Source organism: Bombina bombina, chromosome 1 (genome assembly GCF_027579735.1).
Source record: "Bombina bombina isolate aBomBom1 chromosome 1, aBomBom1.pri, whole genome shotgun sequence".
Classification (NCBI taxonomy): Eukaryota; Metazoa; Chordata; class Amphibia; order Anura; family Bombinatoridae; genus Bombina; species Bombina bombina.
This window is the reverse complement of record NC_069499.1, coordinates 1,342,938,788-1,342,962,780: the sequence shown is the minus strand read 5'-3', so window position 1 is coordinate 1,342,962,780 and position 23,993 is coordinate 1,342,938,788. Positions and strand designations below refer to the sequence as shown.

General features: G+C 39.8%; 1 protein-coding gene across 4 annotated transcripts in view; it reads left to right on the top strand.

Moving 5' to 3' along the window:
* LOC128649424 (adhesion G-protein coupled receptor G1) overlaps positions 1–23,993 on the top strand; it is a 209,359-nt gene that overhangs the window by 87,553 nt on the left and 97,813 nt on the right. The gene's annotated exons all lie outside the window — the stretch shown is intronic.

Here is a 23,993-nt window from a genome sequence, read left to right as displayed (position 1 = left end):
TCTCATGAGATTTCATAAAAAGTTCCTCAAACTGAAGATGGAACTAACATGACTGTGGACTAGCAACCTTATTGGCTGCTTAAAGTCCCTTTACAATGGGGTGTTAGGCATATTTATGATTATGCCAATGCAATATGTTAATAATAAACACTGTTCTTATTACTGCATTCTCGTGTGTGAGTTTCCTTTTCTCAGTACTATTGTGACCTTAGTTTGCATTTGCCAAGGCTGAACAATAGGTAATTATTAAATTATTGTGAGTTGAACTGCCTCCAGTTTAATTGGTTAATCATTCATATATGGAGAACTTTTCTATTTTACTTTGTTGGAGGGAGACAAATAAGCATTGCCTTAATAATAACTACTTAAATAGTAATAATAAAAAAACAATAACATTATAGGTTTGTTTTATTTTTACTGCTTGCCCTTCCCTGTCACATTTAGCTCTATGCACAGATCTATTACACTCCAAACAATCTTCTATTCATTGACCTTCTTCAAACGTAGCACTTAAAATAAGGTAGAACTTATGCAGAATTGAATAATCAACAAATACATAAAAAGACAATGCAATAGCACAAACTTTGAATTTCAAATGAGTAGCAGATTTTTTCTGGCAAATTCCAAAGTTAATTACATGTTCCCGTCCCCTGTATCATGTGATGGCCATTAGCCAATCACAAAACACATATTTGTATACACTGTACTCTTGTACATGCTCAATAAGAGCAGTAATGGTACAAGGAAGTGGAGGCTATATCCTTCGAGCCATTACGAGTAGAAGTGTGCCCAGTCAAGATGGGAGGCATGTGTTCTTAGAGGCTATATAGGTTTTTAGTTTCTTTTTTAAGGGCTTCATAGGTTTTGAGAGATTCTGAAAGAGATGAAGGTAACAAGGAGAAGCAGCAATAGAAGAAATCTTGTCTATGGGACTAAGTTCAAGTTTGTAACAAGGGGCCACTGTATTTGGCCATGAGGGATAAGTTAAAGGGATACTGAACCAAGGGGCCACCAATCAGCAAGTGCTACCCAGGGTGCTGAACCAATAATTGATAATAGGAGTAAATTAGAAAGTTGTTAAAAATGGTATGCTCTATCTGGATCATTAAAGTAAAGAATTGGGTTCAGTATCCCTTTAAGTGCTTCAAAGATGTGAATAAGTTGTTTAACTATAAAGAAATACTGACTTTCTCAGGTGATAAATAAGAAGAGCTCAGATTTATTCATACTCCCATGGCTGCTAGATAGCATTAATGCGTTGCTGTGCCTGCATTGTAGCTGACTGTGGTAGCTAAGGGGTTAACTGTTATTGTGCCAACCCCTGAATTATGTGTGGAACTACATTCTCTGCATTAATGCCTGTGAACATGACTTTTTTACTTGACCAGTCAACTGGAAACATTCCTCAAGAAGCACAGTTCATCCTGTAACAAGCAACAAGTTGCACTAAATATTGTAGTTAGTAATGTTTATTGGAAAATACAAACTAGAGCATCACTCTGAGTAAGAGAAGTGGCAAACCGAAGTATTTCCAACAATGAGAAATCACAGACTCAGTTGGACCCTTCAGTGAGCCATGTATATCTTAGCATTAATGCCTATCTAGTGTGACATTTTTGTTTGATCAGTCAACTTCAAACATTCCACATTAGGCAGAATTAATCCTTCAAAGTGTTCAATATAGTGATTAAAGCGTACTGTGAAAAACACAAGTTAGAGCATTTCTATAAATAAAGCTTCCAAATTGGTGCATACACTTAAAAAGACTTTAAATACCTTTTTGGTTTTGTGAGAAATGAATCTGCAAGTCAAATAATTGTTTTAGACAATTTGTAGCATTTTGAAAACCTAGGTTGCAGATTTTGCTTTTTGGTTTCTAGGGAGCGTGGGAAAAAGTACAATTTTGAAAATTGCAACATTACGAAAGCAAGAAGTGTTTAATGTCCCTTTTAAGGAGATATCTCAAAACATGAGAATATTTCAGAGTAAAAGAGGAGAGTTGAGGTCTAGTTAATTGATAACCAATCTGTATTGCTCCTTGCTCTTGTTTCCTTTAGTCTCACAAAGCATATGACTTGTCCGTAACAATAACACAGACTTTATCATAACTGGCCTTCTAACAAAACCCAGTGTGATAAGGGAATAGGAAACACTCGAAAAGCAAACACACCCTCCAGATTAACAGCTTTCCCGTCATGTCATTTTTTAAAAAGTTGTCACAAAGAGCTACAAATAGCAATATGTTAACATGCTTTTTATGTCTCTGTGTTTGAAAAAAATCAACCTCCTGGGTACAAAAATATGACAAATCTCCTTTGCAAGAGGACAAAATAGGGAGGAAGACTATGGGGCCGAATGATCAAGCTCCCCTGTTTCTGCGCGAGCCTTCAGGCTCTCCGGAAACAGCAGTTATGAAGCAGCGGTCTAAAGACTGCCTCTGAAGCTGCGGTCTGCAATCTGCCCGATCCTATACGGTCAGGCTGATTGACACCCCCTGCTAGCGGCCGATTGGCCGCGAATCTGCAGGGGCGGAATTGCACAAGCAGTTCTAGTAAACTGCCTATGCAATGTTAAATGCCAACATAGTATGCTGTCGGCATTCAGCGATGTCTGTCACACATAATACGCTACAGCGACATTGATAAATCTTCACTTAAAAATCCTTTGCTCTGATAGTTAATCCTCTGGCTGCCAGAAAATGCTGTGTTACAGTGCATAGAAAATAGTGCTGTAGCTGTCTCTGACATCTAAGGGGTTAATATAACCTGAGAAAAGTATGGTTGAGGATTGTTTTACATTTTGTCTGATGATTAAACATTGCATGACTACAGCTAACTTCATGAATATTTACACATTTCAAGCAGGTGACAGTCACAATTTATAAAACTGTTTTACCTTCACTTTCAATTGAAATAGTTTTTACGTCACAATTTTTTATTTCAGGCAAAAAAGAAATTTAACATATTTAGATTCTGCTATTTTGATTGTATTTTAGTAAAGCGTCCCTTTAATCATGCATAAACTTTATTAATCAGGTGGTTTTTTTTTTACTTTTGTCTTCACAGAAGTTTTCTTACATAATGTGTCACTGAATGCACCTTAACATAACTATCTAGATTAATTAACAATATGTGTTTTTAACAGTTTCTTATCATTGGAGCCATTTTATAATTAAAGGGACACTAAACCTAAATTTTTTCTTTCATGATTCAGATAGAGCACACACTTTTAAGCAACTTTCTAATTTACTACTATGATCAATTTTGCTCCGTTCTCTTGCTATCTTTATTTGAAAAAGAATAAATCTAAGCTTAGGAGCCAGCCTATTTTTGGTTCAGCACCCTGGATAGTGCTTGCTGATTGGTGCTACTCAAATAACTAATAATAGTAGTAAATTAGAAAGTTGCTTAAAATTGCATGCTCTGTCTGAATCATGCAAGAAAAAATTTGGGTTTAATATCCCTTTAAGTGTTGCAGTCGTAAATAAAGATTCCAATTGTCATAATTTAGTACAACTTTCCTAGTTCATATCTCCAAACATTTCCTGTAAGTTTTTCTGAGACAAGGAGGTTAGGGAACTTGTGGGTCGTGGCTCAATGGAAATTAATGAGTTACGTTCCAGGCCCTCTCAAAATTTACATAAAAAATATATTAATATATGTAAAGAGACACAAAAGTCCGTTTCATGATTCAGATAGAGTGTGTCACTTTCCAATTTATTCCCATTATGAAATTGTGCATTCTGTTTATATGCTGAATATGCTGAATATATTCTGAAGCATCAGCGTCTACTGAGCATGTGCAAGAATTCACAATGTATACATATATGAGACTGTGATTGACTATCACAGTGGGATGGGAAATTCTGAAATTTATCAGAAAAAATATCTACTGCTCGCTTTAAATTTAGAATAAGTGCCATTGTCTTTTTCTTATTTATTTGTTGATTATGCAGTTCTACTATATTTAATGGTCTTTTTTGAGTGTAAAAATCTAGTTGCTGTATAATGCTGCACACTGTAAATAAAATAAAAGTATAAAAAATATATATTTATATAGTATATAAATATACTAAAGATATTGGGCCAGATTACAGGTGGAGAGCTATTTAACGCTCACGCTATTTAATGCTCACACTTGATCGTTAACTGTTCTAGAAGTAAGCTTTTTGCTTACTTGTATTATGAATTGAAAGTAAATTGTTTTCGCTTGCGCGCTAACCCGACGAGTGCAAAAAGCCGAACTTAGAATATTATGTGCACGTTCATGTATTCCCCCCCTAGAAGTCAATGGAGCAAAAAAAGTTGGAAAAAACCTTATACTCAACTCGTGCGCAAACTCGATTGCAGATTCTCACGTGTGCTAACCCGACATGAAAATATGAATATTTCACATTCTAATGTTCTTCACATAGCGCAATCTGTTCTATTTATTCTTAAATGTATATTTCTACATGTATCTGATGGTATTTTAATAATATATATATAAATATATATATAATTATACTTGTGTGTGTGTGTATATGGAGATATATATATATATATATAGTCATGGCCAAAAATATTGTCACCCCTGCATTTCTGTCAGATTATGCACCACTTTGCCCAGAAAATTGTTGCAAAATTACAAATGTTTAGGCATTCTCATGTTTATATTTTTTGTTTGTATTGGTATGACACAAAAAAGTGGAGAAAAAAAGCCAAATCTGACACATTCCAAGCAAAATTGATTGTCACCCTCAATATAATATTTGGTAGCACACCCCTTGGAAAAAATAACTGAACTCAATCGCTTCCTGTAACCATCAATGAGTTACTGTATATATACATATATATATATATATATATATATATATATATATATATATATATATATATATATATAATATATATAGGTATAGATATATACAGATTTTGTCTGAGGAAGGGGAGTGTCCCCGAAATGTCACGCTTTTTCTCCAACATAGGTGTGTCCGGTCCACGGCGTCATCCTTACTTGTGGGATATTCTCTTCCCCAACAGGAAATGGCAAAGAGCCCAGCAAAGCTGGTCACATGATCCCCCCTAGGCTCCGCCTTCCCCAGTCATTCTCTTTGCCGTTGTACAGGCAACATCTCCACGGAGATGGCTTAGAGTTTTTTGGTGTTTAAATGTAGTTTTATTGCTTCAATCAAGAGTTTGTTATTTTAAAATAGTGCTGGTATGTACTATTTACTCTGAAACAGAAAGGAGATGAAGATTTCTGTTTGTAAGAGGAAGATGATTTTAGCAACCGTTAATAAAATCGATGGCTGTTTCCACACAGGACTGTTGAGATGAAGTAACTTCAGTTGGGGGGAACAGTGTGCAGACTTTTACTGCTTGAAGTATGACACATTTCTAACAAGACTTGGTAATGCTGGAAGCTGTCATTTTCCCTATGGGATCCGGTAAGCCATTTTAATAACTATTTATAAAGGGCTTCACAAGGGCTTTAAAGACTGGTAGACATTTTTCTGGGCTAAAACGTTTGTTTTATAAGCATGTTTAATGGTTTGTTACTCTGAGGAGTTGTTTTTATCTGGGAATTTTGATAATAAAAACGGCAGGCACTGTATTGGACACCTTTTTCACTGGGGGCCTTCTCTAGTCATAGGCAGAGCCTCAGTTTCGCGCCACTAATGCGCAGTTGTTTTTTGGGAATCGAAGCATGCAGATGCATGTGTGAGGAGCTCTGATACATTGAAAAAGCGTGCTGAAGGCGTCATTTGGTATCGTATTCCCCTCTGGGCTTGGTTGGGTCTCAGCAAAGCAGATACCAGGGACTGTATAGGGGTTAAATGTAAAAACGGCTCCGGTTCCGTTATTTTAAGAGTCAAAACTTTCAAACTTGGTGTGCAATACTTTCAAGGCTTTATGACACTGTGGTGAAATTTTGGTGAATTTTGGACAATTCCTTCATACTTTTTCGCATATTCAGTAATAAAGTGTGTTCAGTTTAAAATTTAAAGTGACAGTAACGGTTTTATTTTAAAACGTTTTTTGTACTTTGTTATCAAGTTTATGCCTGTTTAACATGTCTGTACCATCAGATAGACTATGTTCTGTATGTCAGGAAGCCAGAGTTCCTTCTCATTTAAATAGATGTGATGCATGTGATAGTGAAAATGATGCCCAAGATGATTCATCTAGTGAGGGGAGTAAGCATGGTACTGCATCATCCCCTTATGTGTCTACACCAGTCTTGCCCACACAAGAGGCCCCTAGTACATCTAGTGCGCCTATTCTTCTTACTATGCAACAATTAACGGCTGTAATGGATAATTCTATTAAAAACATTTTAGCCAAAATGCCCACTTATCAGCGAAAGCGCGACTGCTCTGTTTTAGATACTGTAGAGCATGAGGGCGCAGATGATAATGGTTCTGACTTGCCCTTACACCAGTCTGAAGGGGCTAGGGAGGTTTTGTCTGAGGGAGAAATTTCAGATTCAGGAAAAATTTCTCAACAAGCTGAACCTGATGTTATTACGTTCAAATTTAAATTGGAACATCTCCGCGCTCTGCTTAAGGAGGTGTTATCTACTCTGGATGATTGAAACAATTTGGTCGTTCCAGAGAAATTATGTAAGATGGACAAGTTCCTAGAGGTCCCGGTGCCCCCCGAAGCTTTTCCTATACCCAAGCGGGTGGCGGATATTGTAAACAAAGAATGGGAAAGGCCCGGCATACCTTTTGTCCCTCCCCCTATATTTAAGAAATTGTTTCCTATAGTCGACCCCAGAAAGGACTTATGGCAGACAGTCCCTAAGGTCGAGGGGGCGGTCTCTACTTTAAACAAACGCACCACTATTCCTATAGAAGATAGTTGTGCTTTCAAAGATCCTATGGATAAAAAGTTAGAAGGTTTGCTTAAAAAGATGTTTGTTCAGCAAGGTTACCTTCTACAGCCAATTTCATGTATTGTTCCTGTTACTACAGCAGCGTCTTTCTGGTTTGATGAACTAGAAAAATCGCTAGATAAAGATACCTCTTATGAGGAGATTTTGGACAGAATTCGTGCTCTCAAATTGGCTAATTCTTTTACTCTAGACGCTACCCTGCAATTAGCTAGATTAGCGGCGAAAAATTCAGGGTTTGCTATTGTGGCGCGCAGAGCGCTTTGGCTAAAGTCTTGGTCAGCGGATGCGTCATCCAAGAACAAATTGCTTAATATTCCTTTCAAGGGGAAAACGCTGTTTGGCCCTGATTTGAAAGAGATTATTTCAGATATCACTGGGGGAAAGGGCCACGCCCTTCCTCAGGATAGGTCTTTCAAGGCTAAAAATAAGCCTAATTTTCGTCCTTTTCGTAGAAACGGACCAGCCTCAAGTTCTACACCCTCTAAGCAAGAGGGTAATACGTCTCAAGCCAAGCCAGCCTGGAGGCCAATGCAAGGCTGGAACAAAGGTAAGCAGGCCAAGAAACCTGCTACTGCTACAAAGACAGCATGAGATGTTGGCCCCCGATCCGGGACCGGATCTGGTGGGGGGCAGACTTTCTCTCTTCGCTCAGGCATGGGCAAGAGATGTTCTGGATCCTTGGGCCCTAGAAATAGTCTCCCAAGGTTATCTTCTGGAATTCAAGGAGCTACCCCCAAGGGGAAGGTTCCACAGGTCTCAATTGTCTTCAGACCACATAAAAAAACAGGCATTCTTACATTGTGTAGAAGACCTGTTAAAAATGGGAGTGATTCATCCAGTTCCATTAAAGGAACAAGGGATGGGATTCTACTCCAATCTGTTCATAGTTCCCAAAAAAGAGGGAACATTCAGACCAATCTTGGATCTCAAGATCTTAAACAAATTTCTCAGGGTTCCATCGTTCAAGATGGAAACCATTCAAACAATTCTTCCTACCATCCAGGAAGGTCAATTCATGACCACGGTGGATTTAAAGGATGCGTATCTACATATTCCTATCCACAAGGAACATCATCAGTTCCTAAGGTTCGCCTTTCTGGACAAACATTACCAGTTCGTGGCACTTCCATTCGGATTAGCCACTGCCCCAAGAATTTTCACAAAGGTACTAGGGTCCCTTCTAGCGGTGCTAAGACCGAGGGGCATTGCAGTAGTACCTTACTTGGACGACATTCTGATTCAAGCGTCGTCCCTGCCACAAGCAAAGGCTCATACGGACATCGTCCTAGCCTTTCTCAGATCTCACGGGTGGAAAGTGAACGTAGAGAAAAGTTCTCTATCTCCGTCAACAAGAGTCCCCTTCTTGGGAACAATAATAGACTCTTTAGAAATGAAGATTTTTCTGACAGAAGCCAGAAAATCAAAACTCCTAAACTCTTGTCAAGTACTTCATTCTGTTCTTCTTCCTTCCATAGCGCAGTGCATGGAAGTAATAGGTTTGATGGTTGCGGCAATGGACATAGTTCCTTTTGCGCGAATTCATCTAAGACCATTACAACTGTGCATGCTCAGACAGTGGAATGGGGATTATACAGACTTGTCTCCAACGATACAAGTAGATCAGAGGACCAGAGATTCACTCCGTTGGTGGCTGACCCTGGACAACCTGTCACAAGGGATGAGCTTCCGCAGACCAGAGTGGGTCATTGTCACGACCGACGCCAGTCTGGTGGGCTGGGGCGCGGTCTGGGAACCCCTGAAAGCTCAGGGTCTTTGGTCTCGGGAAGAATCTCTTCTACCGATTAACATTCTGGAACTGAGAGCGATATTCAATGCTCTCAAGGCTTGGCCTCAGCTAGCAAAGGCCAAATTCATAAGGTTTCAATCAGACAACATGACAACTGTTGCGTATATCAACCATCAGGGGGGAACAAGGAGTTCCCTGGCGATGGTAGAAGTGACCAAAATAATTCAATGGGCGGAGACTCACTCCTGCCACTTGTCTGCAATCCACATCCCAGGAGTAGAAAATTGGGAAGCGGATTTTCTGAGTCGTCAGACATTTCATCCGGGGGAGTGGGAACTCCATCCGGAAATCTTTGCCCAAATAACTCAATTATGGGGCATCCCAGACATGGATCTGATGGCGTCTCGCCAGAACTTCAAGGTTCCTTACTACGGGTCCAGATCCAGGGATCCCAAGGCGGCTCTAGTGGATGCACTAGTAGCACCTTGGACCTTCAACCTAGCTTATGTGTTCCCACCGTTTCCTCTCATTCCCAGGCTGGTAGCCAGGATCAAACAGGAGAGGGCATCGGTGATCTTGATAGCTCCTGCGTGGCCACGCAGGACTTGGTATGCAGACCTGGTGAATATGTCATCGGCTCCACCATGGAGGCTACCTCTGAGACAGGACCTTCTTGTTCAAGGTCCGTTCGAACATCCGAATCTGGCCTCACTCCAACTGACTGCTTGGAGATTGAACGTTTGATTTTATCAAAGCGTGGGTTCTCAGATTCTGTCATTGATACTCTTGTTCAGGCTAGAAAGCCTGTAACTAGAAAAATCTACAATAAAATATGGAAAAGATATATCTGTTGGTGTGAATCCAAAGGATTCCCATGGAGCAAGATAAAAATTCATAGGATTCTATCCTTTCTTCAAGAAGGTTTGGAGAAAGGATTATCTGCAAGTTCTTTGAAGGGACAGATTTCTGCTTTATCTGTTTTACTTCACAAAAAGCTGGCGGCTGTGCCAGACGTTCAAGCTTTTGTTCAGGCTCTGGTTAGAATCAAGCCTGTTTACAAAACTTTGACTCCTCCCTGGAGTCTCAATTTAGTTCTTTCAGTTCTTCAGGGGGTTCCGTTTGAACCCCTACATTCCGTTGATATAAAGTTATTATCTTGGAAAGTTTTGTTTTTGGTTGCAATCTCTTCTGCAAGAAGAGTTTCAGAGTTATCTGCTCTGCAGTGTTCTCCTCCATATCTGGTGTTCCATGCAGATAAGGTGGTTTTGCGTACTAAACCTGGTTTTCTTCCGAAAGTTGTTTCTAATAAAAATATTAACCAGGAGATAGTCGTGCCTTCTTTGTGTCCTAATCCAGTTTCAAAGAAGGAACGTTTGTTGCACACCTTGGATGTAGTTCGTGCTCTCAAATTTTACTTAGCAGCTACTAAGGATTTCAGACAAACATCTTCTTTGTTTGTTGTTTATTCTGGTAAAAGGAGAGGTCAAAAAGCAACTTCTACCTCTCTCTCTTTCTGGCTTAAAAGCATTATCCGATTGGCTTATGAGACTGCCGGACGGCAGCCTCCTGACAGAATCACAGCTCACTCCACTAGGGCTGTGGCTTCCACATGGGCCTTCAAGAACGAGGCTTCTGTTGATCAGATATGTAAGGCAGCGACTTGGTCTTCACTGCACACTTTTGCCAAATTCTACAAATTTGATACTTTTGCTTCTTCTGAGGCTATTTTTGGGAGAAAGGTTTTGCAGGCCGTGGTGCCTTCCATCTAGGCGACCTGATTTGTTCCCTCCCATCATCCGTGTCCTAAAGCTTTGGTATTGGTTCCCACAAGTAAGGATGACGCCGTGGACCGGACACACCTATGTTGGAGAAAACAGAATTTATGTTTACCTGATAAATTACTTTCTCCAACGGTGTGTCCGGTCCACGGCCCGCCCTGGTTTTTAATCAGGTCTGATGATTTATTTTCTCTAACTACAGTCACCATGGTATCATATGATTTCTCCTATGCATATTCCTCCTTTACGTCGGTCGAATGACTGGGGAAGGCGGAGCCTAGGGGGGATCATGTGACCAGCTTTGCTGGGCTCTTTGCCATTTCCTGTTGGGGAAGAGAATATCCCACAAGTAAGGATGACGCCGTGGACCGGACACACCGTTGGAGAAAGTAATTTATCAGGTAAACATAAATTCTGTTTTTCATTAAATACACCTTGAAAAGACCAGTGAGTGCCTTCATATATCCTGTATATATATATATATATAAGATTATATATAGGTATAGATATATACAGATATAGAGGCCCATTTATCAACCTCAGTATGGAGCTTGTGGGCCCGTGTTTCTGGCGAGTCTTTGACCGCTGCTTCATAACCCTGTCCGCCTGCTCTGAGCAGGCGGACAGGAATCGCCACAATTCAACCCGATCGAGTACGATCGGGTTGATTGACACCTCCTGGCTGGCGGCCGATTGGTGCGAGTCTGTAGGGGGTGGCGTTGCACCATGCAATGCTGAATACGGAGAGTGTATTGCTCTCCGCATTCAGCGAGGTCTTGCAGACCTGATCCGCATTGTCGGATCAGGTCCGCAAGATCTTTGATACATAGGCCTCATAATATCTATTTATAAATACTTAGAACACATTCTGCTATGTGTAGAACATTGGAATGTGAAATATTTACAATAAATACATAGTTAAAACCTTTATTAAAAATGAATATTGCAAAAATGTTTTTACATGTTTTCTTCTACTTAAAGGGACATGAAACCCAAACTTTTTCTTTCATGATTTAGACAGATAATACAATTTTAAACAACTTTCCAGTGTATTTCTATTATTTAATTTTCTTCCTTCTCTTGTTATATTTTGCTGAAAGGTTTTTGCATATATATATATCGATTGTCATTGGCTCACCCATGTGTTCAGTTAGAAACCAGTAGTGCATTGCTGCTCCTTCAACAAATTATACCAAGACAACAAATTATACCAAGCAAATTTGATAATAGAAGTAAACTGGAAAGTTGTTTAAAATTGTATGTTCTACCTAAATCATGCAAGAATTTTTTTGGGTTTCATGTCCCTTTAACTGCAAAGGGCTCCAATGCACTTCTATATATGTGTATAATATTATGTGTGAATAAGTATTTATGTGTTAATATGTGTATATTTGTCTGTAAATACATATATTCACATATAAATACATAAATATATATATACATACATAAATACATATATTCACATATAAATACATATATACACACATAAATACATATATTCACATATAAATACATAAATACATATATTCACATATAAATACATAAATACATATATTCACACATAAATACATAAATACATACAGGGAGTGCAGAATTATTAGGCAAATGAGTATTTTGACCACATCATCCTCTTTATGCATGTTGTCTTACTCCAAGCTGTATAGGCTCGAAAGCCTACTACCAATTAAGCATATTAGGTGATGTGCATCTCTGTAATGAGAAGGGGTGTGGTCTAATGACATCAACACCCTATATCAGGTGTGCATAATTATTAGGCAACTTCCTTTCCTTTGGCAAAATGGGTCAAAAGAAGGACTTGACAGGCTCAGAAAAGTCAAAAATAGTGAGATATCTTGCAGAGGGATGCAGCACTCTTAAAATTGCAAAGCTTCTGAAGCGTGATCATCGAACAATCAAGCGTTTCATTCAAAATAGTCAACAGGGTCGCAAGAAGCGTGTGGAAAAACCAAGGCGCAAAATAACTGCCCATGAACTGAGAAAAGTCAAGCGTGCAGCTGCCAAGATGCCACTTGCCACCAGTTTGGCCATATTTCAGAGCTGCAACATCACTGGAGTGCCCAAAAGCACAAGGTGTGCAATACTCAGAGACATGGCCAAGGTAAGAAAGGCTGAAAGACGACCACCACTGAACAAGACACACAAGCTGAAACGTCAAGACTGGGCCAAGAAATATCTCAAGACTGATTTTTCTAAGGTTTTATGGACTGATGAAATGAGAGTGAGTCTTGATGGGCCAGATGGATGGTAAAGGGCAGAGAGCTCCAGTCCGACTCAGACGCCAGCAAGGTGGAGGTGGAGTACTGGTTTGGGCTGGTATCATCAAAGATGAGCTTGTGGGGCCTTTTCGGGTTGAGGATGGAGTCAAGCTCAACTCCCAGTCCTACTGCCAGTTTCTGGAAGACACCTTCTTCAAGCAGTGGTACAGGAAGAAGTCTGCATCCTTCAAGAAAAACATGATTTTCATGCAGGACAATGCTCCATCACACGCGTCCAAGTACACCACAGCGTGGCTGACAAGAAAGGGTATAAAAGAAGAAAATCTAATGACATGGCCTCCTTGTTCACCTGATCTGAACCCCATTGAGAACCTGTGGTCCATCATCAAATGTGAGATTTACAAGGAGGGAAAACAGTACACCTCTCTGAACAGTGTCTGGGAGGCTGTGGTTGCTGCTGCACGCAATGTTGATGGTGAACAGATCAAAACACTGACAGAATCCATGGATGGCAGGCTTTTGAGTGTCCTTGCAAAGAAAGGTGGCTATATTGGTCACTGATTTGTTTTTGTTTTGTTTTTGAATGTCAGAAATGTATATTTGTGAATGTTGAGATGTTATATTGGTTTCACTGGTAAAAATAAATAATTGAAATGGGTATATATTTGTTTTTTGTTAAGTTGCCTAATAATTATGCACAGTAATAGTCACCTGCACACACAGATATCCCCCTAAAATAGCTAAAACTAAAAACAAACTAAAAACTACTTCCAAAAATATTCAGCTTTGATATTAATGAGTTTTTTGGGTTCATTGAGAACATGGTTGTTGTTCAATAATAAAATTAATCCTCAAAAATACAACTTGCCTAATAATTCTGCACTCCCTGTATATTCACACATAAATACATATATTCACACATAAATACATAAATACATATATTCACATATAAATACATATATTCACATATAAATACATATATTCACACATAAATACATAAATACATATATTCACATATAAATACATAAATACATATATTCACACATAAATACATATATTCACATATAAATACATATATTCACGTATAAATACATAAATACATATATTCACTTATAAATACATAAATACATATATTCACACATAAATACATATATTCACATATAAATACATAAATACATATATTCACATATAAATACATAAATACATATAGTCACATATAAATACATAAATATATATATACAGTATACACATATACATTTTAGACATGTACTGTATATGTATGTATGTATATCTATGATAAAAGCCATTTGCCTTTCTTTCTAACACCTGAGACCTCATATCTTTGAGCCCTTATAACTTTTTTGTGCAATATATTTACAATATTTTTTATTAGATGGTGTTATTATGAGTGTTAACTGTGCTTTACAATGTATTTTAATGTGTTTTGTGACACTTTTTTCTTTTGCGAAACAGTAAACCAGAGCTCTGAGGATGCGGTAATCATTGAAGCGTAAATTTTGATTGTGCTCAAGAAATCGTGTTTACTTTCAAATTGTAATATGAGTGGTAAACCCGATGAGTGCAAACACCCGCGATAAACCCCTTATCGGTCGCGCGTAACTGTGCTCCACTCATAATCTGGCCCATTATATTTATATGATATACATCTCCCAAAATACTGAATGCCAAAATACATTCCATTTAAGGTCAAATGTTTAAGTCATGTGCAACAAAATGTGTTAATAGTCTCTCACGCAATTGCAGGTAATTATTTATTGTTGGTAATTTATATTTTCCACAATAATTCACATAAAGGGCAACATGTGATTTCCATATCACCCACTTTCGGTTGTATGTTTTACCTGTATTTAAAATGAATTCACCTATATCATTTTTTTTTATACGTATCAGGGCATTATTTAAATCCTTTTTTTTTATTATTGTTGCAGCTAATAAAAGTGCAACTCATGTAATGTCACTAATAATGCATCAGAATTCAGTTGTCTATGCTGTTTGTTCAGCTGCAGCTGAGTTAACCAAATTCTTTTAAAATTGTATAGAAATTCAAAAACATTTTGTTTTAAACCAAAGTGTAAGATTTCACTTAAATGTGCAAAAGCCAGGAAATGAATGTGGTTGAAGTGTTTTCATGCTACATCTGTGGGAAGGGGGAACACAGAGGTTAAACAAGCACTTAAACCTCTGGAATTTATGTTTGACTTAGACTCTAGATGATATGTATATTCCATTATAGGGAGCACAACTGCTTGAGTGCTATGGTGTGTCAATACAAGCAAACGTAACTTCTCTAAACAATAAACACTCCACAGGAATTTCACAACTATTCTTTGTGACATTTCAGGGGCAAGAACTAGGTGATGATATTAAATAAACATGGGAAGTTCTATGTTCCTTGTATGAAACAATCCCTTTTATCACTAAGGAATTAATGCCCTGTCGTCCTGAGCTGTGAATATTCTAACGAAACCCCAGATACATCAAGCAGACCCCAGCTACCATGGTAACAGCGGCATTTCTCACAGCAGCTCTTTAGCTTGCCACATACCTTAGGAGGAGCTCCCCCAGGCCTGCACCTAAGAATGTTGCCTCTCTAACACTCAGCCATCTTTGTCTGCAGCCTGGGCCAAGACCAACTGCCTAAGCTAGGGTCTAACACCAAACCAAGCTCCAAACCTATAGGATCAGGGTCAGCGAGTCGTACAGCATGTTATACATAGGGGAGCCAAAACTTCCCTCCTCGGACTTACAGAGCTAGGTCATTAACCCATAGGTATGTGCTGGGCAAGGGGTCCCCCCGCATTATCTTTTTCTCTTATATATCTAAAACAGACTGACATACAAATCTTTTTACCTATCTACAAACGTATATCCAACCAGCTACAAACACACACAGACTTAGCTTTATTTATAAACTTCTACATGCGAATACTGTGACGCAGACACAGCCAGACACCCAAAGAAATAGATACATCAGGACATACAATTGACACACATGCTCGCCTGTAAGCACACACAGATATGTATTTTATGCTCGTGCATGCACACAATGACAATCCTTACTGTGCATGAAAAACGAAAAGTCATTATTAACATTTCGTTACACAAGAACATGAGGACATGCTCATTGCAAGCCAAATACCAATCCAGGCGCAACCAAAACTTTTATACGGAGAGACCACAATACCCAAAACATTAGCCACCAAAAGAAAAGAATCTCTGATAGGTTAGACGCTCCTATACTATCAGGGTGTGTAAGATCGTATGTGACACCACAGGGTTGCTGTCCCCTCAGTAAGTATTAGGAAACAGACTGACAGCATATGAAGCATTTTTGTGCTTTTAGCACCTACATGCAAGTCTTCTTGCTTCACAGACTGCTATAGTACTAGTCACAGAAGATGGCACATCGTGTATTTTTACTAATACTTAGTATATAAGCTGAATTATCCTTTTGTTCCCTGATTAGTCAACTCAGATTTTTTCCCCCCCAAAATCATGTAACACATTACTTGTATTTTTATTTGATGGATCCTTGACTTTTCATTTATAAATATTTTCTTTCCGAACATTCTTAGCAATTTTACATTCTTCTCATATCCTTTTATTTCCAAAAGTTTTTTCAAAATCTATCTTGGGGCCATTGTAAGCTCTTTGAAGCAAGACCATCCTCCTGTATTTTTTTTGTTTAGTCTGTTTTTATGCATCTTTTTTTAACATTTCTTTTTAATATTTCTTTTTTTAACATCAGAGTCATTGTGTGTGATGCAGTATGGAATTAGGCCGCGGTTTACAAATTAATAAGCGGCAGCATTGTACCTTTCCAGGCTCCTGCTACTACTAGAATCTTTTACCACAACATGAGATTCAATGGGAGCCTGCTCCTGGCTGCTCGTTGCCACAGGGAAAGAGACTGGTTCTCAGTACATTCACATCAAAGTGCTATGTACAGCAGTATTACAGTCTCTCTTCTTCCATAGGAATAATTTGCTCACTATAGCCTTGATTGGCTGTAGTATTCTTCCTTTTTAGTTTTTTTTTTTTTTTTTTTTTTAAACATATGTACAAACATGCTCACTTACATACATAAATAAATGCATATATACGTAAATATATACGACTACTCATACACATATACATAGGTACATTTATGTTAAATACATGTAGAATACAAACTACAAGAATCTTTGGAGCTGACCCCAACAGGACATTGACTAAACAAGTTCTCAACGTCATCAAATTCCTTTTCGCTACTTCACTACAACAGACTACACATCTCAGGAGGAACTTGCTGTACAAAGTATTAACCTGGCAAGTTTTCTACTAAACTATAAAACAATAGCAGTCTCATTACCAGTTACTGATTTACACTCTTTGGTAAAAGGCAAAACAAAGAATTATAACATTATAATATTTTATAACACACAAAAAAATAATTTGAAGGCTTTTTAAGTATTTTTATATTGACTGTATTAATGAGGAAGACAGATGATAATAGTGGTATCATTTGTAGATCACAGCTTCTCTGTATTATAAATAGTGATTTGTGGTCCCCAGAGGAGTTCATTATATTACATAACTGTAATAATTAATGTTTCATGATTATATATACAGGGAGTGCAGAATTATTAGGCAAGTTGTATTTTTGAGGATTAATTTTATTATTGAACAACAACCATGTTCTCAATGAACCCAAAAAACTCGTAATATCAAAGCTGAATAGTTTTGGAAGTAGTTTTTAGTTTGTTTTTAGTTATAGCTATTTTAGGGGGATATCTGTGTGTGCAGGTGACTATTACCGTGCATAATTATTAGGCAACTTAACAAAAAACAAATATACACCCATTTCAATTATTTATTTTTACCAGTGAAACCAATATAACATCTCAACATTCACAAATATACATTTCTGACATTCAAAAACAAAACAAAAACAAATCAGTGACCAATATAGCCACCTTTCTTTGCAAGGACACTCAAAAGCCTGTCATCCATGGATTCTGTCAGTGTTTTGATCTGTTCACCATCAACATTGCGTGCAGCAGCAACCACAGCCTCCCAGACACTGTTCAGAGAGGTGTACTGTTTTCCCTCCTTGTAAATCTCACATTTGATGATGGACCACAGGTTCTCAATGGGGTTCAGATCAGGTGAACAAGGAGGCCATGTCATTAGATTTTCTTCTTTTATACCCTTTCTTGCCAGCCACGCTGTGGAGTACTTGGACGCGTGTGATGGAGCATTGTCCTGCATGAAAATCATGTTTTTCTTGAAGGATGCAGACTTCTTCCTGTACCACTGCTTGAAGAAGGTGTCTTCCAGAAACTGGCAGTAGGACTGGGAGTTGAGCTTGACTCCATTCTCAACCCGAAAAGGCCCCACAAGCTCATCTTTGATGATACCAGCCCAAACCAGTACTCCACCTCCACCTTGCTGGCGTCTGAGTCGGACTGGAGCTCTCTGCCCTTTACCAATCCAGCCACGGGCCCATCCATCTGGCCCATCAAGACTAACTCTCATTTCATCAGTCCATAAAACCTTAGAAAAATCAGTCTTGAGATATTTCTTGGCCCAGTCTTGACATTTCAGCTTGTGTGTCTTGTTCAGTGGTGGTCGTCTTTCAGCCTTTCTTACCTTGGCCATGTCTCTGAGTATTGCACATCTTGTGCTTTTGGGCACTCCAGTGATGTTGCAGCTCTGAAATATGGCCAAACTGGTGGCAAGTGGCATCTTGGCAGCTGCACACTTGACTTTTCTCAGTTCATGGGCAGTTATTTTGCGCCTTGGTTTTTCCACACACTTCTTGCGACCCTGTTAACTATTTTGAATGAAACGCTTGATTGTTCGATGATCACGCTTCAGAAGCTTTGCAATTTTAAGAGTGCTGCATCCCTCTGCAAGATATCTCACTATTTTTGACTTTTCTGAGCCTGTCAAGTCCTTCTTTTGACCCATTTTGCCAAAGGAAAGGAAGTTGCCTAATAATTATGCACACCTGATATAGGGTGTTGATGTCATTAGACCACACCCCTTCTCATTACAGAGATGCACATCACCTAATATGCTTAATTGGTAGTAGGCTTTCGAGCCTATACAGCTTGGAGTAAGACAACATGCATAAAGAGGATGATGTGGTCAAAATACTCATTTGCCTAATAATTCTGCACTCCCTGTAGATTTCTTATCATCTTCACCTCACCATTGACACTAAATCCCCTAATTATACTTGTATGAGTAAATTAAAGGGATAGTAAACACCAAAAATGTTATAGTTTAAAAAGATAGATAATCCCTTTTTCTCCAACATAGGTGTGTCCGGTCCACGGCGTCATCCTTACTTGTGGGATATTCTCTTCCCCAACAGGAAATGGCAAAGAGCCCAGCAAAGCTGGTCACATGATCCCTCCTAGGCTCCGCCTACCCCAGTCATTCTCTTTGCCGTTGTACAGGCAACATCTCCACGGAGATGGCTTAGAGTTTTTTAGTGTTTAACTGTAGTTTTTATTATTCAATCAAGAGTTTGTTATTTTAAAATAGTGCTGGTATGTACTATTTACTCAGAAACAGAAAAGAGATGAAGATTTCTGTTTGTATGAGGACAATGATTTTAGCACCGTAACTAAAATCCATGGCTGTTCCACACAGGACTGTTGAGAGCAATTAACTTCAGTTGGGGGAACAGTGTGCAGTCTCTTACTGCTTGAGGTATGACACATTCTAACAAGACGATGTAATGCTGGAAGCTGTCATTTTCCCTATGGGATCCGGTAAGCCATGTTTATTAAGATAGTAAATAAGGGCTTCACAAGGGCTTATTAAGACTGTAGACTTTTTCTGGGCTAAATCGATTCATTATTAACACATATTTAGCCTTGAGGAATCATTTATTCTGGGTATTTTGATATGATTATATCGGCAGGCACTGTTTTTGACACCTTATTCTTTAGGGGCTTTCCCTAATCATAGTCAGAGCCTCATTTTCGCGCCGGTATGGCGCACTTGTTTTTGAGGACAGCATGGCATGCAGTTGCATGTGTGTGGAGCTCTGTTACATAGAAAAGTCTTTCTGAAGGCATCATTTGGTATCGTATTCCCCTTTGGGCTTGGTTGGGTCTCAGCAAAGCAGATTCCAGGGACTGTAAAGGGGTTAAATATAAAAACGGCTCCGGTTCCGTTATTTTAAGGGTTAAAGCTTCCAAATTTGGTGTGCAATACTTTTAAGGCTTTAAGACACTGTGGTGAAATTTTGGTGAATTTTGAACAATTCCTTCATACTTTTTCGCAATTGCAGTAATAAAGTGTGTTTAGTTTAAAATTTAAAGTGACAGTAACGGTTTTATTTTAAAACGTTTTTTGTGCTTTGTTATCAAGTTTATGCCTGTTTAACATGTCTGAACTACCAGATAGATTGTGTTCTGACTGTGGGGAAACCAAGGTTCCTTCTCATTTAACTATATGTATTTTATGTCATAAAAAAATTTAGTAAAAATGATGCCCAAGATGATTCCTCAAGTGAGGGGAGTAAGCATGGTACTGCATCATCCCCTCCTTCGTCTACACCAGTCTTGCCCATACAGGAGGCCCCTAGTACATCTAGTGCGCCAATACTCCTTACTATGCAACATTTAACGGCTGTAATGGATAATTCTATCAAAAACATTTTAGCCAATATGCCCACTTATCAGCGAAAGCGCGACTGCTCTGTTTTAGAAAATTCTGTAGAGCATGAGAACGCTGATGATATGGTTCCTGAAGGGCCCCTACACCAGTCTGAGGGGGCCAGGGAGGTTTTGTCTGAGGGAGAAATTTCAGATTCAGGAAACATTTCTCAACAAGCTGAACCTGATGTGATTACTTTTAAATTTAAGTTGGAACATCTCCGCGCTCTGCTTAAGGAGGTGTTATCCAATTTGGATGATTGTGATTATCTGGTCATTCCAGAACCACTATGTAAAATGGAAAAGTTCTTAGAGGCCCCGGGGCCCCCCGAAGCTTTTCCTATATCCAAGCGGGTGGCGTACATTGTTAGTAAAGAATGGGACAGGCCCGGTATACCTTTAGTACCTCCCCCCATATTTATAAAATTGTTTTCCTATAGTCGACCCCAGAAAGGACTGATGGCAGACAGTCCCCAAGGTCGAGGGGGCGGTTTCTACTCTACACAAGCGCGCCACTATACCCATAGAAGATAGTTGTGCTTTCCAAGATCCTATGGATAAAAAATTAGAAGGTCTGCTAAAGATGTTTGTTCAGCAAGGTTCCCTTCTACAACCAATTGCATGCATTGTCCCTGTCACTGCAGCCGCGTGTTTCTAGTTTGATGAGCTAAGAAAGGCGATTATTAGTAATTCTTCTTCTTATGAGGAGATTATGGACAGAATTCGTGCTCTTAAATTGGCTAATTCTTTCACCCTAGACGCCACCTTGCAATTGGCTAGGTTAGCGGCGAAAAAATTCTGGGTTTGCTATTGTGGCGCAGAGCGCTTTGGTTAAAATCTTGGGCAGCGGATGCGTCTTCCAAGAACAAATTGCTTGACATTCCTTTCAAGGGGAAAAACACTCTTTGGCCCTGACTTGAAAGAGATTATCTCTGATATCACTGGGGGCAAGGGCCACGCCCTTCCTCAGGATAGGTCTTTTCAAGACCAAAAATAAACCTAAGTTCCGTCCCTTTCGCAGAAACGGATCAGCCCCAAGGGCTACGTCCTCTAAGCAGGAAGGTAATACTTCTCAAGCCAATCCAGCCTGGAGACTTATGCAAGGCTGGAACAAAGGAAAGCAGGCCAGGAAACCTGCCACTGCTACCAAGACAGCATGAAATGCGGGCCCCCGATCCGGGACCGGATCTGGTGGGGGGCAGACTCTCTCTCTTCGCTCAGGCTGGGGCAAGAGATGTTCTGGATCCTTGGGCGCTAGAAATAGTCTCCCAAGGTTATTCTCTGGAGTTCAAGGGGCTTCCTCCAAGGGGGAGGTTCCACAGGTCTCAGTTGTCTTCAGACCACATAAGAAGACAGGCATTCTTACATTGGGTAGAAGACCTGCTAAAAATGGGAGTGATTCATCCTGTTCCATTAGGAGAACAAGGGATGGGGTTCTACTCCAATCTGTTCATAGTTCCCAAAAAAGAGGGAACGTTCTGACCAATCTTAGATCTCAAGATCTTGAACAAGTTTCTCAAGGTTCCATCGTTCAAGATGGAAACCATTCGAACACTTCTTCCTTCCATCCAGGAAGGTCAATTCATGACCAAGGTGGATTTCAAGGATGCGTATCTACATATTCCTATCCACAAGGAACATCATCGGTTCCTAAGGTTTGCATTCCTGGACAAGCATTTCCAGTTCGTGGCGTTTTCTTTCGGATTAGCCACTGCTCCTAGGATTTTCTCATAGGTACTAGGGTCCCTTCTGGCGGTGCTAAGACCAAGGGGCATTGCTGTAGTACCTTACTTGGACGACATTCTGATTCGAGCGTCGTCCCTTCCTCAAGTAAAGGCTCACACGGACATTGTCCTGGCCTTTCTCAGATCTCACGGATGGAAAGTGAACGTGAAAAAGAGTTCTCTATCTCCGTCAACGAGGGTTCCCTTCTTGGGAACTATAATAGACTCCTTAGAAATGAGGATTTTTCTGACAGAAGCCAGAAAAACAAAACTTCTAGACTCTTGTCGGATACTTCATTCCGTTCCTCTTCCTTCCATAGCGCAGTGCATGGAAGTGATAGGTTTGACGGTAGCGGCAATGGACATAGTTCCTTTTGTGCGCATTCATCTAAGACCATTACAACTGTTCATGCTCAGTCAGTGGAATGGGGACTATTCAGACTTGTCTCCGAAGATACAAGTAAATCAGAGGACCAGAGACTCATTCCGTTGGTGGCTGTCCCTGGACAACCTGTCACAAGGGATGACCTTCCGCAGACCAGAGTGGGTCATTGTCACGACCGACGCCAGTCTGATGGGCTGGGGCGCGGTCTGGGGATCCCTGAAAGCTCAGGGTCTTTGGTCTCGGGTAGAATCTCTTCTACCGATAAATATTCTGGAACTGAGAGCGATATTCAATGCTCTCAAAGCTTGGCCTCAGCTAGCGAGGGCCAAGTTCATACATCAACCATCAGGGGGGAACAAGGAGTTCCCTAGCGATGGAAGAAGTGACCAAAATCATTCTATGGGCGGAGTCTCACTCCTGCCACCTGTCTGCTATCCACATCCCAGGAGTGGAAAATTGGGAAGTGGATTTTCTGAGTCGTCAGACATTGCATCCGGGGGAGTGGGAACTCCATCCGGAAATCTTTGCCCAAGTCACTCAACCGTGGGGCATTCCAGACATGGATCTGATGGCCTCTCGTCAGAACTTCAGAGTTCCTTACTACGGGTACAGATCCAGGGATCCCAAGGCGGCTCTAGTGGATGCACTAGTAGCACCTTGGACCTTCAAACTAGCTTATGTGTTCCCGCCGTTTCCTCTCATCCCCAGGCTGGTAGCCAGGATCAATCAGGAGAGGGCGTCGGTGATTTTGATAGCTCCTGCGTGGCCACGCAGGACTTGGTATGCAGATCTGGTGAATATGTCATCGGCTCCACCATGGAAGCTACCTTTGAGACGAGACCTTCTTGTTCTAGGTCCGTTCGACCCACTCCAGCTGACTGCTTGGAGATTGAACGCTTGATCTTATCAAAGCGAGGGTTCTCAGATTCTGTTATTAATACTCTTGTTCAGGCCTGAAAGCCTGTAACCAGAAAAATTACCACATAATTTGGTATATCTGTTGGTGTGAATCTGCAGGATTCCCTTGGGACAAGGTTAAGATTCCTAAGAGTCTATCCTTCCTTCGAGAAGGATTGGAAAAAGGACTATCTGCAAGTTCCTTGATGGGACAGATTTCTGCCTTGTCTGTGTTACTTCACAAAAAGCTGGCAGCTGTGCCAGATGTTCTAGCCTTTGTTCAGGCTCTGGTTAGAATCAAGCCTGTTTACAAAATTTTGACTCCTCCTTGGAGTCTCAACCTAGTTCTTTCAGTTCTTCAGGGGGTTCCGTTTGAACCCTTACATTCCGTTGATATTAAGTTATTATCTTGGAAAGTTTTGTTTTTGGTTGCAATTTCTTCTGCTAGAAGAGTTTCAGAATTATCTGCTCTGCAGTGTTCTTCTCCTTATCTGGTGTTCCATGCAGATAAGGTGGTTTTGCGTACTAAACCTGGTTTTCTTCCAAAAGTTGTTTCTAACAAAAACATTAACCAGGAGATAGTTGTGCCTTCTTTGTGTCCTAATCCAGTTTCAAAGAAGGAACGTTTGTTGCACAACTTGGATGTAGTTTGTGCTCTCAAATTTTACTT